We start from the raw sequence: 21,659 nt of genomic DNA on the forward strand, positions 1-21,659 counted from the left end.
ATTTGTGTTGCATTTTTCACAGGAACTACTTATCAGTGCTTGTTGAAATTTAGTAATGCTTCATGTGAGTGTGCTATACTGTGGGATGAGTTACTTCATTCATCACTCATAAAGGTGTAATACTCCCATTGATTTTCCCCTATTAGTCTTTGTTAAATTTTCACTTTTCAGAAAATTGTGTAGAATTTATCTTTGTGTCAAAAAAAGAAATACTCGGCATGAGTAAAATTTTATCCTGTCTAGTACTATAGACAAAATTTTACATAACATTTCATTTCATATAAGATAATAACCATCACTGGAATGTAACCAATCAAATTTAACTTCTTTTTTATTTGTGTACAAGGTTTAGTAACCATGTAACCTTAACATATTCTATAGTGTACAAGCATTAGTAACCATGTAACCTTAACATATTCTATAGTGTACAAGCATTAGTAACCATGTAACCTTAACATATTCTATAAAAACCCCAATAAAAAAAATGGAGCTTTGAAAAACACAAGATATATTTTTATGATCCAGAAATGTTTTACTGCAATGAAACGTAGGGTAAATTTTCCACAACTATCAAATTCAAGAGAATATTTGTTTATACCCCCGCTTTAAAAAGTGGGGGTATACTGTTTTACTTCTGTCTGTGAATCCATTCTTATGTCCGTCCCATGAATATTTTTCGTCGCAATTTTCTCAGGAAATACATTACAAGGATTTCTGAAATATGGTTCAGGGTTTATATAAGTCAGCTATACCGTTTGATTCGTTTTCAGATTCATCTCTCAACAAATTCCTGTTTACCGAACACTTACATCATTTTACACATGACATCTGCGTTGTCAGATTCATCCCTTAACAACTTCCTGTTTACCAATTATATTAAATACTAACATCATTTAATTTTACACATGGCATCCAAGTTGAAAATTTTCGTCACATTTTTCTCACGAACTACATAACAAAGATTTCTGAAACTTGGTTTCCGGATTTATGCAAGTCGGCTTTATCGTGTGATATGTTATCAGATTCATCACTCAACAATTCCTTTTTACCGTCAAGTATTTGGGTGGTGGTATCATCAGTGAGCAGAAGCTCACAGTTTCACTTGATCGACCTATTTTCGTATGCAACTGGATGTGACGTACTATGATTTGGTGGTAATACACCTAATCTTTGAGATTTCCAATACATTATTTTGCTTACATATAATGGCCAAGTGAACAAATGATCATATTCCTGAAATGTATCACACTTTGTTTGAACATATAAAAAAGTGTAAAAATGTCTGCCTACTAGTATATAGATGACCATTTTCCATCCAGATACATATGTTTGTCCATTCAGAAATATACATATCCATGTTTTTCCATCAATATTTACCCTTGTCTGTCTATCGTGATTATATAGTTTTCGTTTATTCATCAAATGTATACATATATTTTGATTCAGAAATATGTGTAACAATATATAAAAAAGAAGATGTGGTATGATTGCTAATGAGACAACTGTCCACAAGAGACTAAAATGACACAGACATTAACAACTACCGTGTCTGTTTATCCAGATATACGTGTGTCTATGTCCACCAAGATATACACTCATAGATAAATGAAACTGCATTATTAGAAAAAGCTGAAGCAGTCTGAACTATGAAAACAATTTAAAATTGGTTTTACTATAATGTTAGTTTAAAAGACAATGTTAATAAGTCTGTTTGTTTTGTTCACATATCGTTTTAAATGGAATGGAATTTTGTGGCGACTGTCATACGGGAAAGAGATGTTAGATGGCTATAAAACCAGGTTTAATACACCATTTTCTACTTAACAAAATGCCTTTACCTAGTTAGTTGTTATCCATTCGTTTGAATATAGTTATCAAAGGTACCAGGATTATAATTTAGTACGCCAGACGCGTGTTTTGTCTGCATAAGACTCATCAGTGACCCTCATATCAAAATAGTTGAAGTGTTTAAGTTTTTGATTTTGACATTTAGTTAGGGACTTCCCGTTTTGAATTTGCAACGGATTCCGTATTTTTGTGACTACTTTTTACTGATAAGCTGTTTATTTAAAAGCCCGTCGTCAGATTAAACTGATAATGAAAATTCAAATGACCTTTTGCAGAAATTATATCGACTTTAGAAATTTAGAGGTAAACCTTTAACAGTGGACTTTAGCTTTCCAAAGATAGATTGGACACAATGGGAAACTGGTGACGCAACTGTTTATTAAATATCTAAAATTTATTTGAGATTGTAACTATGAACATTTAGTCAATAATCGATTATATGGGGCCATGGCCGGGTAGTCGAACTTCTGTTTAACAAGCCAGGCAACACTGAGGTTGTGAGTTCAAATCCTATTTAATGTAGCAGGTGAAATCAACTTCAATCATAATTGACTAGGATGGTCAGTTTTCCTCCCAATGGTCGTGGTTCACTCCAGCTTCCTCCACCAATAAAAAAGGAAGCCACGAAATAGCATATATCGTTAAAAGTGGCGATAAACACAAATAATCCAATAATTTCTCAATGAAGTAATCAACAACCTCCAACCAACCCCTGATCTGTCATTAGTAAATTTTTGAAAATTATTTAAGATAATCCACATGGGTCTTGTTATCATTGCCTTCAAGGTTTAACTATACATGTTGTATTAATTATGACTCATCTGAAAAAAAGAGCAAAACTAACTGTGATACGAAGTGCGATATGTAACGAAAGCTAATAGAGTGGGTACCCGATATGTCAAATAACTGCACTCTTTGACAAAGATGATCGTCTCGTCTAATTGATGACCAATTAGTTTAACCAGTGAAATTTATAGTATTGAAAATGCTTGTGAGACAGAGAGAAGTGCAGCACTCGAATAGCCGTAATCAATTTAGTAAAAATCATAACAAAAATACTGACTTTCAAGACAAATTGATAATTAGAGAATTTAGAACTTCCCTTAATCCCTAATCAAATGGGAAAATCAAAAGCTCAAACACATCAAACGAACGAATAACAATGGATATATAAATGACTTGGTACATGCATTTTCTCATGTAGAAAATGTTGGATTAAACCTAGATTAAAAGCTAGCTTAACCTCTCACTCGTATGGCAGTTGCATCGAATTCCATTATATGGACAACGACGTGTGAACAAGATAAACAGACATAATAGGTTAAAATGACAAAAATATTGGTACAGTAGTCATCTTTATGTTATAATCTAAATCACTATAAAAATGTAACAAAGAAGCACAAAAAGGCATACAGACAGAGCACATTAGCAAAAATGAAAGACAAGAATACAATAATTTACAATAGCACAATTACACAATGACGGGATGTATAAGCACAGAGCCATGTTGTATGTCCTAAAAGAAACACAAACAAGTCATAATAACAAAGCACATTAACAAAAAGGAAACACAAGAATAACAAAAATTATCATAGAAAAATAACACAATGACGGGATGTATACAGAGCCACGTCAAATGGACATCATATAAACAAAACCAGACTAAACAGTAAAAGTAGTAACGACTACTATAACCCGTTATTAAGATGATAAACAACGTCAGTACACAGCATCTATATTTCAAGACCATCGCGTATTACCGGTATTTGTGAAGTTTAAACGGAATATTTATCAACAAGGTCTTGGTACCTTCCGATGAACGTTGTTAAGAAAAAAGGACGAGACGTTATTTGACACACCCCTTGTTCATCAACCTGCTGCTCAGACATTGGTGACGTTTTACAAAGTCTAAGGAGGATGTGCAAGATCTTGAAAAACAAAACAAACGGAAAATGTATATCTTATATGCAGGTGAAGTCTCTTAAGGTTAGTATATATCTTTAACAAGGATCTATAAAACATAACAAAAATAGGTTGCAAATAGTTATCAAAGATACCAGGATTATATAAACCTATATTTTACAAGGCTATAATCATTAGTTTATCTGTTTGGTGAAATGGGGAAAAAAACGATAAAAACTGTAAACACGACCAGCTCTTTCTACCGTAAAAGATTTTGAAAAATATGTCGACCCATTTAGAGTTATTGCCCTTACAGCTTTTCACTATTATCTTTAAAACTATTTACTTATAACCTTAGTAAAATGTGTAATTGCAAAAAAAAAGAAGATGTAGCTACCCTTAAATTGGAAAAATAACCACCCGTTTTAGTTCAACATGTAAGTGCAAAAAAAGATAAGCATATGATAATATGTCTATCGTGAAATTTCCAGACAAATCAGCCAACTCTGGTTTGAGTTATAGCTCCTGAACTATCAATTGAGATTTATTTCCCCCGAGGGTATCACCAGCCCAGTAGTAAGCACTTTTGTGCTGACATGAATTATCATTAATATGGTTACATTTATAAATTAACTGTTTACAAAATATTGAATTTTTGAGATACTTTTCTACCTCAGGCATAGATTACCTTAGCTGAATTTGGCAAAACTTAGAAATTTTGGTCCTCAATGCTCTTCAACTTCGGACTTTATTTGGCCTTTTTGACTTTTTTGGATTCGAGCGTCACTGATGAGTCTTTTGTAGACGAAACGCGCGTCTGGCGTATATACAAAGTTTAGTCCTGGTAACTATGATGATTTTATTTTCACCATTTCTGTACTTTTTTTTATGGTCAAAGATAGGAGCAAGGTATTAGCTAAGAGATATGTTTTAAACAATCAGCAAGACAAGATTTAATAAATATATATCAGAAAATTAGAAAAGTTTACAAACTGTTTTGTAGTTGTTGCCCCATTCATGTAGATATTACGTTGTTTTGCTGTTTTGGGCTGTTCTTTCAAAAACAATAGGAGATAAGATAAAAACAAATGTTAATAGTTGAAATGATGAAGAAAAAACTAAACAGTATTGGTTTGGCAACCAAAGGTCTTCATTAGCAAACTGTCATTTTTCACATGGATTATCATACTTCCGACATTATAACTGATTTTGTCATGATTAAAATTCAATAACAGATCAAGCCTGCACAGCAGGGGATGTCATGTCGACGTACCGGAACTCGCGGTTTTTTTTTGGAGTTCATGTGATATAAAAAAAAATATATACTCGATTGAATTTATACGTGACTTGTGATATGTGTAAGCGCATTTTCCGATTGTATTTGTTTTATAAGCTTGACCTATTCACAAACAAATGAATAAAAGTCAAAAGTTGTGAGTGAATAGGCAAATTTAGAAATCATTCAACTCCAGAAAAAACTTTTTTTTTTCTTATTTGTTTTTAGCAACTGTCGTTTTGAATTTGTAAGTTAAAAGCAGAGAAAATGTATAAGTCGGAGAAAAAAACAGAAAATACCATGAACAAGAGGAAATAATTGATTCAAGCCGCAATGTTGTTTATAGTCTATTTGGTTATGAAACTTGTTCGACTGAACAAAATAACCGGCCAAAACAATCAGTACCGGAAGCGTTTGTAACCAATCATATGAAAGGAATTCAAATGATACAAATAAAATTAATATTGTATGGTTGTACTCTTTATATTCGTCCATGAGGAATAAAATACATCCAAATTAATCCTTTATATATACCTTTTCTGTTTACGATAAACTACAAAAAAATCATTTTATATTTGAAATATGAAATCAGTACACAAGAATGGTTATAGTTGCATAGCTCAACAAGAACAGTTATTCCCATATACAGACAAAGATGTTTATCTAAGTTCGTGATAATCAACCAACTGAAAAGTCAGCACAAATGACTTTAACTGACGTTTCATCTTTATGAACTTTTACCAGTTTATGGATTAATTGAAACTCCAAAAATCCTCCAGCCGAGAGATTAGCGCTGTTTCGAGTTTAATTACCGTCAAAACTTTTCTGACAATTGATAAAATGGTGTAATTGCATCAACTAACAGATTCCTTATCGTTTGCTAATAAGGATGTCGTCTGCTGATGAAATCAGAGTCATTTAAGCCCTTGAGCAATTTCTTTTTCTTCATGATCGAATAACTTAAAGACAATCTTCTTAAACACGTCATTAATGATTTTAGATAATTCAAGATCAGGAAATCGGAAGTGACAAATATTTCGGCTTGAAAATTGCATAAACATGGCTTCTCTGGCTCCAAATTGACACTTGTCACGATTGTAATCTCATTGACACAGGAAAATTATCCAATGTAGTGAGAAATTAGATCAACTCATCGGCTACTAAATAGGCTATTATCTCTTGTCTGGTGTTTGTGGGTTTTCGTACCATTTAAGTAATGATTCAATTAATTCTTGTAAATCTTCAGCATTTTTATAGAAATCAATTAACAACTCACGGAATCCTTTTTATTTTTTTCAAACGTAAATAAATGTTAAAATTAGGTTTTAAGACAAAAACAAAAATACTTAATAGTACTATTGATTTGGACTTTTTGTACGATTCATGAGAACGATAAGCCTTGTTTTGTTGTTGTTGATTGTTTCGATGTGTGTATGTGCTCATTTTTTATTTTATGTCTATGTAGTATGGAAATCAGTATGCGCTTGTGTAGGTGGGTTATTAGATGTGGGGTTATGCCACACTATTAATCTATGGAGAGATTTTGGAAAGATATTCCCAAAACAAGGATTTGAGAAAGAAGAAATTAGTAATGTAGATGTAAATTTGATAAATTATAGGATTTTGTTTGATTGAATAGGAAAATACTGTTTCTTTGCTAAATATTCTCCACTTTAAAATATAATATTATTTTTGTTTCGAATAAAAATAATTTTTGGTGTTTGTACAAGAAGGTTTTGATTATTTAATTAACACATGCATACAATTCTTTGACGCATCGACACAAAATGTTGAAAATCACCATTTGACGCATCGACACACTATTGTTGCATACCATTATTTGACGGATCGACACACTATTGTTGCATACCATTATTTGACGGATCGACACACTATTGTTGCATACCATTATTTGACGGATCGACACAATATTGTTGCAGACCATTATTTGACGGATCGACACAACAATGTTACTCCTTCTTCAGGAAGTTCATATTACCTTCTCATTTTTCGTCAAATTCGTCATTTTCCTCTCATATTCAATATGTTATTTCAAACGGCCATTTTTGTAAATATAACGAAAAAAAAAGATAAAACAACAATTATACCGAACTCCAAGGAAAATTCCAATTAAAAAGTCCCTTATCAAATGGCAAACACATAAAACGAATAGAAAACGACTGTTTGTATGGGCATTTTCTTATGTTGAAAGTGGTGGATTAAAACTGGTTTTATAGCTAGCCAAACTTGTCACTTGTATAATAGAAATTGGAAATATACAGTCACATAAAATTCCATTATATTGACAATTATGTGTAAACATAGACGGCGTGCACAAAATTGACGGCAACTATAAAATGCACTTTTTAAATAGTTTTATACAACCGTGTTTAAAATATTTTTGAATAAGAATAAGAAAAAGATTTTTTTTTATGATAAAATGATGAATGCATGCCATTAAAATCCACATTACTAGTAAGGTAAATTAAAATTTAATTTATAAAGTATGAAACGGACATATAGAAAACGGCAAAAATACGGTGTAACTTGTAACATAAATAAGTATAAATTAGAGTTCTTGACCTAAAACTTATACAAATTCAACGTATTTTCCTGTATTTTCGTATAATAGAATTTTTCGGATTCGGAGTCGCACATCACACGAAATTCATCGCAAAAACAATCAAAAACGATCATGGTAGATAAGTTTGGAATGATCTTCGTTATGTGTAAGAAGTAGTAATTTGGAAGGACTAATAATCGAAATGGAAGAATCGGCAAGAAAAATATGTAATTGCAATATTTTTATTTTCAAAATAACTTGGTATTCCAAATGTGCATAACCAGAGGTTTAAAATAATCTGAAAAATATGAATGATTCGATTGTTTAGACTGAAGACCTGCATTTTTTTAATGTCCAGCTATTATGTTACAATCTAAAGAAATGACGTTTTAATGCTATTTTCTGAAAAGGGTCAACGACATAGTCGCTAATCATTTCATTTCACTGCTCTTAGCATATATTCATTTATATTTCCAGAATGCGCATTTGCTGCACTTTTTTGTTCGAAAGAAAAAAGAAATATGTTGAACGTAAATATTTAAAGTTATTTAATAAACTAAGTGTCCAGTGTTTTTGTTACGCGCTTGATTTCTTGGGGAAAATGCCGTCGTCGTAAATGGTTTTAGTAATTTGAAGACGTTACGTTTGCGGACTCAGCTTTGTGCACGCCGTCTTAACAAACAGACGTCATAGGTAAAAATGTCAAAAATAGGGCTACAGCAGTCAACGTTGTAATATACCTGGAACAATTATACTCATATGAGATGTTATAATAGTCCCAGGATAAACCGTAATAATAATCACTATAAAAACAAACAAATGTGTCAAATAAGAAAAACAAAATGGCATATAGACAATGCACACACACAAAAATGAATTACAAGAATACATAAAATGAACCCACAGAACAACAACAAAAAATGGCGGGATAAGTAGATATCAGGCTACGACAAAAAATGGATTAAACAGTAAAGGTTAATAATTTACAAAGACACATAAAATAAAACTATATCACGTAATTAGATTATAAACAACATCCGTACCTAGAATATTTGAAACTGTCATTCAAGTCAAGGTAGCTATAAAACCAGGTTTAGCCAACCTGGGGGTAAAGCCTGAAACAAGTTAGGAATATGACACATGTGGTAGTTGTTTTCCATTCGTTTCGTTGGTTGATATAAAAGAACGTTTATTTGGTTTTATGGACTTTCCTCCTTCTAATTGATCTTAGACCTCGATATTTTTGAAAATACTTTTTTCATTATTTGATACAAATTCTTATTATAGGGTTTTGTCTAGATTCATTTAGATTTATGACAATAATTTGTATCATTCTTATATTTTACTTCCTTTGTGTAAATGTTTTTTTTTTAATATTTTATACAAACAAAAGTAAAACATGCAATGCTGATCCGAAATATTTGCTCTACAAATTTATTTTTCGTTAAATCATAGTCACTATGGGCCTGGTTTTCGAAAATATCCTAAGATATGTCGTAAGATTTATTTTAGGACAAATTTTATGACCATCTAATGACTATCATCTGATATGTCATAGAATATTAATCAAAACTGGTCTAAGATAAACATACCTATGAAACTCTTTGACTGTCATAAGTAAACATTTTAAATTTATATTTAATAATGATTAAAAAAAAAAAAAAAAAAAAACATATAAAAATTATAAATATAAATACAATAATTATTAAAAAAATTATTATTTACGAATATTTTAATATTTTTTCTCTCCATATAATGAACATGAAGCTATATATATGAGGAAAAAAATATATTTTATAAATCGTGAACTTAGAGTTTATGCATTATCATGTATTCATGAAGTGTTATTTCATTGTTAACTATTTTAAGATTCGTAAATCAAGTACCCCCTTAACGAAATACCCGTGCACGAACGTTTTTAATAATGTTTTATGTAAGGAAAGGGATAAGAATAATATATGTATATTATCCAAAATAAGAAAAAGGACTCAAAATTTTACGTCGCAGGAGATTTTGACGAGATGGAAAAGATCAAATATTTACTATTTATCCGACTGAGGAACACAACTATTGTTGTAAATGTAATGAATATGAAATTATACACGACAAGAACCAGTAATTATCATTTTGCTAGTATGGTCTTGAGAAATGATGATAGTCCCTGGGATGGGGACGATAAATGGCTGACCGGTGTTAAGAAAGCAATATCTCTTGCACGTAAAAGATACCCTTGGCTAGTAGATTTCGAAAAAGAGCAGGTTAATGCTCTTCAACTTCGTACTTTATTGGCCTTTTAACTTTTTTGATGAGTCTTTTGTAGACAAAACGCGCGTCTGGCGTATATACTAAATTTAGTACTGGTATCTATGATGAGTTTTTTTTTCTACAAAGCAGAATTCGCACCCGCAAAGTGAAAAAGGAATTTTTATAAGTTGCAATAACTTGTTTTCAATCCACTATATAAATAAATATAAACTAAAGAACTGGTAATAAAAAAGTAGTTGATAATTATTAGACCATCAAAAGTCATTTTGCGAGGTGTCCTAAGGTTACGACGGAAGATATGATATATCGTACCTTGGGACACTTTCGGAAACATATCTAACTACGACCACCGTAAGACATGTCTAAGTCATAAAATACTTTCGAAAACCAGTCTCCTGATTTTCTAGCAATAATGGTTGAAAATTGTCGGAAAAGGGAAAACTACACTTAATTATTTTGTACTTAAATTTCATCTTTTTATTGCAAAATTTTTAAATGTTAAAGTACCGTTATGTTCCGAACCAATACGATTCTACTTCTCTTGATTCATTATTCTCCGTTGATAATTTAGTTTTACACCAATAGAATGGAATATAAAATATCAGTTTTATCGAACAATAAGAAAATAATGAAGGATGAAAATTATGCCACCTTGAACCGTACCATAATGGCAATAAAATATATCGTTCATTCAACTCGCCATGATGTACGGCAATCATGGAATGATAGGGTCAATTGTTCCTCCCTTATATGCACAAAAAGATTTAGATCATTCAACAAATACTTGTTCACTTTCAAATTTAATAATTGAAAGAATTCTGACATGTTCCTCTATTTTTTTAGCAATTCAATATTGAGAAGGCATTCTGCATTTTGAAGAATACAAAACAAAGTAAAAAATGAGACAATGAATGCAAACCAGAGCATGGTCAGAACAACAGCCACAAAAACACTTCATAGAAAACTTCAAGATAAAGCAACATGAACCCAACCAAATACCGAGATTAAAATGTTTGATTGCGTTCAATAGCGCATTAAATACGACTTAAAATTATCTGAAGCAAATTGTATAATACTTAAACTTAAAGGGAGCTTTCCAACGAAAGCCTACAACTGGACATCAAGAAACTGTCATTGGACTTAATGGGGATGTCGATTTAATTGGTTTTTGGCGAGAACAATCCTTTACTTTCAACATAAATCGACAGAACGTATTTTCATCTCGCACGTTTTCCCTGTGTCCTGGATTTAACGTATCTAAAAGCAAAAGAAAATTGTGCACTTAGTGCTTTTTGGTTTCCCCTGGGGACAAAATCCAAATATTAACTGCTATATAAAATGAAAGGAGATTATGCTAAGATCTTTATTGATGTCGTTGTGGAGAATCTTTAAGCTGTTTAAGGGTAAATTATTGGAGAGTGAACGATACTCTTAAGAGATCTACTTGATTAAATTTAGATACTGTGGATAAAGGAAGCTAATGTAAAAAGTCTCTTAAAATGTGTTTGATAGACATCAGACTAACTAGGATGTTTTAAGAGTAACAAGAAACCCCATGTGTATAATTAAATAATCAGGAACAAATTCAAATAATTATGCATTTTCATACCGCTTACAAAGACATGAAAGTAATGTTAAAAAAATATTTATTTATTTATTTATTTATTTATTTATTTATTTATTTATTTATTTATTTATTTATTTATTTTTATTTATTTTTATTTTTTTATTATTTATTTTTTAATTTATTTATTTGTTCATTAATTTATTTATCTATTTTTATTTTTATTAATTTTCACTTTAATATTTTATTTTTACCATTTTTTCATACTTGCTAAGATCTCTGATACTAGCCATGCTTACAATTATTCTATGAATACAAGATAATTTGAAGTTCTCATAGTAGATGAGAATAATTCAAGGAATTGATGTGTTATAGGAAATTATTCAAATTGTAAAAGTAGTATTAATCTAAGATTAAATGATTGAAAATTCGGATGATGAAAACGTGAATAGTACGATGTTTACTCAATCTTGAACTAATGTTAGGGGGTTGGAATCTCGCTTACATGTTTACCCCGCCACATTATGTATGTATTTGCCTGTCCCAAGTCAGGAGCCTGTAATTCAGTGGTTGTCGTTTGTTTATGTGTTACATATTTGTTTTTCGTTTATTGTCATGTTAATCTATTTATATAGATAAAGCCGTCAGTTTTCTCGTTTGAATTGTTTTACATTGTCATTTCGGGGCCTTTTATAGCTGACTACGTGGTATAGGCTTTGCTAATTGTTGAATGCCTTATGGTGACCTATAGTTGTTAATTTCTGTGTCATTTTGGTCTCTTGTGGACAGCTGTATCATTGACAATCATACCACATCTTCTTTTTTATATCTGTGTTTCTTTTTTCTTAAAAGTGGTTATATAGAGACTTCTGCATGATTCTAAGAAAAAGACTTGATAGTTCCTACTGATACAGAACACAATATTAATTAGTTTTTTAAATGCTAAATAAGTTTAAACACACTTCTGCTTTTTAGATTTAACCATTTATCAGAATTAATGAGTCATTAGTAATTCAATTATTATCATATTTGATAAATAATTAGTTTGTTTCGGTGCATTATTCCAAGGGGTTATGAAGGTCTAAGTGTTGTTGAAGCGCGAATCAAAGTAAATACTTTAAAGACAATCTTGTGTCAGATGAAAAGACTCACATTAAGAGGACGAATGAAAACAAATTTACTTTTATCAACAAGACTCTTTCTTCAAAGTCAATATGAATAGTAAATGAAAAATAAAACATGTCTTAAACGTTTTAATGGATAAGCCTTAATCGGAAACACTAAAACCCAAGTATTTAAAAGCCCGGTTTGACACAATTTTTCGTTGGTTTAAAAATTAATATTTGCTTTAGTGTTTGGAACGTACATATTCATGTGTTACAGGTAAAACGTCCGATCGCAATACTGACCACCGAACTTATAAATTCTTATAACGGTCATTTCGCTTTTGACGTAACTCGATATTAGTGCGTTTAGCTATCGGGTCCTGGCTTTTAGGCGTTCATAATGCGGAGGGGTGCAGAAGTACGATTCGACGCATGCACTTTTTAAAGTGCTTTCAATTTGTTTACTTTTGTACAAATGTATTTTAAATTATTTTACATAATTTTAATTTAATCAGGGAAGTGCAAATGGAACTTGATTACAATATCGTATGTAATATTAACGACATAAACTTTTTTGTTGGTGTCTTTATCAAATGTTTTTGTATGACGGTGTTTTTTTAAATTTTAAGACATTTGTGTGTGTATGTCTGTATAATGTGCCTACTGGTTCCCAATTATATGGAAAGTGTATATTAGATTATGATTAACAAAACTGTATGTGCTGGTGCCGCCTACCAACTACAAAACTCTTTTTGATTGCGTGATTGTCATGTTAAATTGTATGCTATTTAATGTTGAAGTCATTTGTGTAGGTAAGTCTCTGGTTTATGTACACACTGTTTTGTTTGATGTTTAAATCAAAGTTGTTTTTGTATCATGTATGTCTTTAATGTAGGTTTACACATGTTCGACTGCTGAATCCCAATGTTACAAATTAAATGTATTTGGGTTTCCACACTCAATTTTGTCAATTAAACAAAAGTTTGTAAACTTGTCACATAGTGAGAGGTTTAGCTAGCTATAAAAACAGATTTACCCAAACATCTTCTTCAGAAAATGGATGTACTAGTTTGGTTTATATAGACGAGCGATTCATTTTGTCAGGCTTGATGAACTTCCTTTTGAATTTACCTTTGAGTTATTTTTTTGTATGTATTTTTTTCTCTAATTTCCCCTTTTGAATTAACCTTGCAGTTAGGTATTTTTTTCTCTCGATGTAACAAGTGAAAGCCGCGGTATAACCATGTGTATTTATACAACAAAATTTAGTCGCGAAAATAGATTGTAATCATAATCGTAGATATTTCTGGTGTTCAACAAACTAATTAGGAAAATAATTCCTAAAGTATATATATTTACAGATAACAATTTATATATTAATAATGATCATTTACTGTAACGACTCATATCAAAGGAACTAAAGTGACAAGATTTGCCAATAATTACCAATGACAATAGATCTTTATCTCAATTCTATTATCAATTGCACACATAAAGGTGTAACAATCTGTATACCTGGATATTCAATCAAAAGTAAGCAGCTGTATTTTACCTGATCACTCAGATTTATGGTGTAAATAATTAGAATAGCCATATGTATTTAGCACCTAATTTGACGTTACAAGAATTTAATTCACCTGTTCTCATTATATTTATGATCAGAAAGAGGAAAATAAATTGTTAGTAATGAGATGGATATTTTGTTACAGCCGTACAAATTACAAATTAAATTTGATACATTTCTATAATAATTGACAACAACAGATTGTTAACAAAGTGATAAACAGTTTATGGTGATGAAAACTAATGAAACCGACAACTCGTGCAGTATACAGAAGAACTAAATGACAATCAATACATATAATTGAGTGGAAAATTATATAGCTTGTAAATATTAAAAACCTTCATTTATAATCAGAATGCTAAATACGACAATTCTTTAATGTGAAAGTACTCATTTCGAATCTTTAAATTCCACGCATTGATATAATTTGTTTATGTTACATGGAATGGTACTTCAAAATCCTTGACCAAGTTGTCTAAAAAATAAACTCTTAAATATTGTATAATGTTCTTTCTAATTAAATATGCAACGATGCTTTATTGAGAATTTAAAAATAACCATTTGTCATCATCAAAATAAAGTTTAGAATAAAATAAAAATTTCTAATTTTTTAACACTTTTAAAAGCTAATATTGTAATATTTCATTCTTTCCCGAAGAGTTAACTGTTCTCTCCAATAGCCGTTGATGACGTAACCCTCTGGTATGTTTTCTCATGACAAAAATTTTAAGAAGCAAATATAACATAAAAAAAGCTTGTATGCATCAAATTGATCATGCAGTCTAAACAGCCATAACTGTGTAAACTGTGCCTTAGAGAAACTTATAGCAATAGATTTGATTACCTAACAACATACATTTTAAAGTTAACGAATGTTGTTTACAGCAAACAAATAAGCGTATCCACTATGATTCGCCTTCAATGAGAAATGATGATGTCTAACCCATGACAAAGCTTATAAATATATTGTCACAGTCAAAAAAATTAAAACAAAGTTTTATGAATTAAATGCTTTCGATGCGCTTTTCTGGGTTTCCATAAGCCTAATATTATAAAGCCAATGATGTATGAGAACCCAAACAGTTGAAGAGCTATATGACTTAAATGACCTGAAATAATAGCCAAATCCAAATAAGATCTCTTTGCTTGGGCTAATTGAAAACCTTAGTTCAATAATAATTTCTAAATCTATGATCATCAATTTTATTGTCATTTAACATTTACAGTATGATTGTGTTAATACAAATTTAAAAAAAAACAATAAACAAAAACAACAAACAACAAACAGAATGCAAAAAGAAATAAGTGATATGGACTTACAATATTACGATATACTTGTTAGTGTTATGGGATCTTCTTTACAGTATACAAAGAAGCTTTAAAATATATTGTCACAGTCGAAACAATTGAAAACAACACTTAAAAATATTGTGCGTCCGAAGGCTTTCAAATATTTGACTTTGATTGTTACTGGTTAAGGTTGTCCCCGAGGGTATCACCAGCCCAGCAGTCAGCACTTCAGTGTTGACATGAATATCAATTATGTGGTCTTTTTTTTTCCTTTGGGCCAGGTGAGCTTTTCTCATCACTTTGCGTCCGTCGTCCGTCGTCCGTCGTCCGTCGTCGTCCGGCGTTAGCTTTTACAAAAATCTTCTCCTCTGAAACTACTGGGCCAAATCAAACCAAACTTGGCCACAATCATCATTGGGGTATCTAGTTTAAAAAATGTGTGGCGTGACCCGGTCAACCAACCAAGATGGCCGCCACGGCTAAAAATAGAACATAGGGGTAAAATGCAGTTTTTGGCTTATAACTCAAAAACCAAAGCATTCAGAGCAAATCTGACATGGGGTAAAAATGTTTATCAGGTCAAGATCTATCTGCCCTGAAATTTTCAGATGAATCGGTCAATCGGTTGTTGGGTTGCTGCCCCTGAATTGGTAATTTTGAGGAAATTTTGCTGTTTTTGGTTATTATCTTGAATATTATTATAGATAGAGATAAACTGTAAACAGCAATAATGTTCAGCAAAGTAAGATCTACAAATAAGTCAACATGACCAAAATGGTCAGTTGACCCGTTTAGGAGTTATTGCCCTTTATAGTCAATTTTTAACCATTTTTCGTAAATTAAAGTAATCTTTTACAAAAATCTTCTCCTCTGAAACTACTAGGCCAAATTAATTCAAACTTGGCCACAATCATCTTTGGGGTATCTAGTTTAAAAAATGTGTGGCGTGACCTGGTCAAGCAACCAAGATAGCCGCCACCGCTAAAAATAGAACATAGGGGTAAAATGCAGTTTTTGGCTTATAACTCAAAAAACAAAGCATTTTGAGGAAATCTGACATGGGATAAAAATGTTTATCAGGTCAAGATCTATCTTCCCTGAAATTTTCAGATGAATCGGTCAATGGGTTGTTGGGTTGCTGCCCCTGAATTGGTAATTTTGAGGAAATTTTGCTGTTTTTGGTTATTATCTTGAATATTATTATAGATAGAGATAAACTGTAAACAGCAATAATGTTCAACAAAGTAAGATCTACAAATAAGTCAACATGACCAAAATGATCAGTTGACCCGTTTAGGAGTTATTGCCCTTTATAGTAAATTTTTAACCATTTTTCGTAAATTAAAGTAATCTTTTACAAAAAGCTTCTCCTCTGAAACTACTGGGCCAAATTAATTCAAACTTGGCCACAATCATCTTTGGGGTATCTAGTTTAAAAAAATGTGTGGCGTGACCTGGTCAAGCAACCAAGATGGCCGCCGCCGCTAAAAATAGAACATAGGGGTAAAATGCAGTTTTTGGCTTATAACTCAAAAACCAAAGCATTTTGAGGAAATCTGACATGGGGATATAAATGTTTATCAGGTCAAGATCTATCTGCCCTGAAATTTTCAGATGAATCGGTCAATCGGTTGTTGGGTTGCTGCCCCTGAATTGGTAATTTTGAGGAAATTTTGCTGTTTTTTGTTATTATCTTGAATATTATTATAGATAGAGATAAATTGTAAACAGCAATAATGTTCAGCAAAGTAAGATCTACAAATAAGTCACCATGACCAAAATGGTCAGTTGACCCCTTTAGGAGTTATTGCCCTTTATAGTCAATCTTTAACCATTTTTCATAAATCTAAGTAATCTTTTACAAAATCTCCACTGAAACTACTAGGACACAATCATCTTTGGGGTATCTAGTTTGAAAAATGTGTCCGATGACCTGGCCATTCAACCAAGATGGCCGCCACGGCTAAAAATAGAACATAGGGGTAAAATGCAGTTTCTGGCTTATAACTGAAACCAAAGCATCTAGAGCAAATCTGACAAGAAGTTAAATTGTAAATCAAGTCAATATCTATCTGCCCTGAATTTTTCAGATGAATTGGACAACTGGTTGTTGGGTTGCTGCCCTCCAATTGGTAATTTTTAAAGAAATTTTGCCGTTTTAGGTTATCTTGAATACTATTATAGATAGCGATAAACTGTAACCAGCAATAATGTTCAGCAAAGTAAGATCTACAAATAAGTCAACATGACCTAAATGGTCAATTGACCCCTTAAGGAGTTATTGCCCTTTATAGTCAATTTTTAACAATTTTCATTAATTTGGTAAATTTATGTAAATTTTTACCAAATATAGTTCTCTGTTACTAATGGGCAAAGTTCATTATAGATATAATTGTAAGAAGCAAAATCGTTCAGTAAAGTAAGAACTTCAAACACATCACCATCACCAAAATACAATTTTGTCATGAATCCATTTGTGTCCTTTGTTTAATATGCACATAGACCAAGGTGAGCGACACAGGCTCTTTAGAGCCTCTAGTTTATTTTCCTGTTTACAACACTTTGAATTTTTCGAAAAGGTAAGGATTTTCTTATCCCAGACATAGATAACCATAGCCGTATATGGCACAATTTATTGGAATTTTGGATCCTCAATGCTCTTATTTCAACTTTGTACTTGCTTGGCTTTATAACTATTTTGATATGAGCGTCATTGATGAGTCTTATGTAGACGAAACGCCCGTAATACGTACTAAATTATAATCCTTGTACCTTTGATAACTAATTATCCCCAGAAAAGCGCCTCAAACGCATGAAATTTATAAATAGTTGTTTTTCAAATGTTTTGACTGCGACAATACATTTTTAAGCTTTGTAATGGTCTTCACATCATCAGTTCTTAATAGAGACAAATCTTATTTATAAACAGGCAACTTCAAAGAGTTTTGTTATTAATCGGAATGACTACATAGCTGACGATACACTCGGAGACTAATATTTCACCATACAGGAGTCAAATGGTGGAAAGTTACAACAACAGCATTATGTGTTGAAATTTTATCTGGTGAATCAAAACGAGTATAGTAAAATGTTGTCAGTACGTTTCCTCAAATTTTCCAAGCAATTTAAGGAATGGACACATTAGAAAAATATTTTTATTTTTAAATCAACGAATTGTTTTAAGCTGCTCGAAAATAGTTTGAGGTTTGTACGGAAGAACTTTTGAAGATGTCGTAAATTAAGTTACAGATTACAGGAAAGTTATTGTAAGTAAAAAGCGTAAATGACCGGTCAATATAGTTCAGATGTATCAAAAATTTAAAGCCCAAATGTCCATAGTGTTTGGAAAGGAAATGTACTTTCGTGTTACAGGTAAACAACGTAGACGTCCTGTACCAATATATGTATCGTTCATAGTTATTCGATCAATCAATTAACCAATCAATCTTATTATACATTTCAATACCAATAAATGGTCTGTAAAAGTGAGTTCAATCTGGATATATCTTTAAAATTATCTTTAAAATTATCATACATACATCACACAGAAATATAAATTAAAGGCAACAGTAGTAATCTGCTGTTCGAAAGTCATCAATCGATTAAAACAAAAACAAATCCGGGTTACAGACTAAAACCGAGGGAAACACATCGACTATCAGAAGAAAACAACGACACAACAGAAACACTGAAGTGAACAAAACAAATCGACAATGCAACACACACAGAATCGAACTATAAGATAACAACTGTCATTTTCCTGACTTGGTACAGGACATTTTAAGAAAAAATGGTGGGTTGAACCTGATTTTGTGACTAGCAAAACCTCGCACTTTTATGGCAATGTTAGATAATACTAAAATGACACCATTACATGATAGGAATACAGTATAAGTCTTAAAAGAGTTTATCATGCATTTATAACATAATTTTTTGGATTGGTGATGTTCATTTTTCTCTTTCTTACGATGGGTACATTTCAGAATGTGTTTGCTATGCAAGTATATGTAGTCATATTTGAATTGTAATGAAGGTAATGTGTGTATAATTGGTAAATTATAAATGTAAAACTGGTAAATTATAAATGTATAACTGGTAAAGTATAAATGTATAACTGGTAAATTATAAATGTATAACTGGTAAATTATGAAGCCATAGATTTCGTTACCACAAACCTAAACAAAATTCTTTCATGGATACAAAGATTTGTTCAGGAAGATCGGCTGTACCTGTACATTTCTTAATAAGTGCAATATGCTGGGGAAAACAGAATTACTGTAAATAACTGTCCATGAGGCATTGCACAGAGCTTCAATATCTTTTAAACATAACTTGTTGAGTATGGAAACCAAAAAGTATTGAAAGATACCGTTTTTGTTATTATACTAACTGATCAGAAATCAACTATAAACAGAAATATTTACGTTTGTCAGAAGAAAAAACAACGAGTATTAAATTAGTCAAAGTGGAACATGTTACTTATAATAATTAATGACTTTTATAATAGAGTGTTTAGAATCTGTGGAATGCTTATAAAAAATTGGATATCACATCTTTATTATCACGGCGATGCTGTCTGATAAAGCCCGTAAATTTAGATACGATCCATGTAAACTTAGTGGTCCTTCGGATAAACTCTTCTTTAAAGGTTATCCATTTGACACAGTAGTAAAATCTTTAAATGTTTTTTTTTCGGTTTTAACATTAATTTTGTTTTTGAAAAACTTAAAACGTGACTTAAATTATCTTGCTGTATATTTACAGTAATGAAAACTCAGGATATGTTTTCGCATTGCAAAATTATTAGTTTTAATTTGCAATGAACTAGCTTTACATAACTGCAAGTACTCCTCTTATTTCAGTGCTTTTTTCTATTGTTTTTTTTTATGTTAGTTGTTTGTGTGCTTCGTACCGATCTTTCGAGTCCTTTGAAACTTATTTTTACAGTTAGTTCTTTTGCTGTGCTGTTACACCACTTTCCCATGTTTGTAAGAGGGTTGAGAGCACAAACATGTTCAACCTCGCCACATTCTTTATGTTCCTGTCCTAAGTCAGGAGACTGTAGATCAGTGGTTGGCGTTGGTTCATGTTTGTTGTTTTGTTATACATTATTAAATCTGTTAGTTTTCTGATTTTTACAGCCGATTATAAGATATATTTTTGGGCGTGTTTTTTTGCATTATTGAAGGCCGTTGTTAATTGTTAACATTCACTTCATTCATGATGGATAGTTGTCTCATGAGCAATCATACCACAACTCCACACTGCAAAGTTGTTACTACCATAACTGCTATATCTTTTAAACATAACTGGTCCCGCTCGTAAAAAAAAAACTACAACCGAAGACTTTAAATATTACATCATATATAAAAACAATCCACCACAAAACAATCTTTTCAGTCACTAACAGTTTAGCCTTGATAAATACATTATTTGAACTTTAAATGAAATTAAACTAAATGCGTTACTTTAATGTTGGAAAATGAAAAAAAGTGCATTTTGATAAACCACAAATACAACTGAATACAATACCAGCGTGACTAAATGAATAATTGTTGATGTTCAGTCCGGATATTCCTAAAATCTGCCATGTGAATATATATTTCCGAAAACCTGAGTTAAAGTTCAAATAAATAAATCATGAGAATTAAAAATATAAATATAAGAAACATACCAGAATTTCCTTTTATGCACATTATAGAGATGCTCTCCATGGAAGTTATGTTTTATTTTTGTTATTTATTTTTTATAAATTACACTGTGATGCGTATCACTCATCCAACATATAGTGAAGGACTTATATGTCACCGTACGGCTTTCGACAATGAGAACGTTTGTTTCTATAATGATGATAATAATTTGTTGGTAACAATAATGATAATAATTTTCAATAATAGTTATAATTTGGTGATGATAATTATAATAGATTTATTATTATGATAATGATGATATTAATAACAATAGTGTTGTATTTTGACAATTATTCAAATAAAGAATTATTGTTTCAATATACTGGGGTAAAACGCAAATGTGCACTACATTAAATCAATGAATGGTATATTCAAAGATACAATTCCTTGATAAAATAAATATCACCGACTAAACGAAATAATTATATGCAGATTAAGATTTAAGAAGATGTGGTTTGAGTGTAAATGAAACAACTCTCCATCCAAGTTACAATTTATAAAAGTAAACCATTATGGGTCAAAGAACGGTGACGGTCTGTCTATTTACAAATATTTTAAAAACAACCTATCGATTAAATATTTATTTCTATT

The sequence above is a fragment of the Mytilus edulis genome, chromosome 4 (assembly GCF_963676685.1).
Source record: "Mytilus edulis chromosome 4, xbMytEdul2.2, whole genome shotgun sequence".
Taxonomy (NCBI): domain Eukaryota; kingdom Metazoa; phylum Mollusca; class Bivalvia; order Mytilida; family Mytilidae; genus Mytilus; species Mytilus edulis.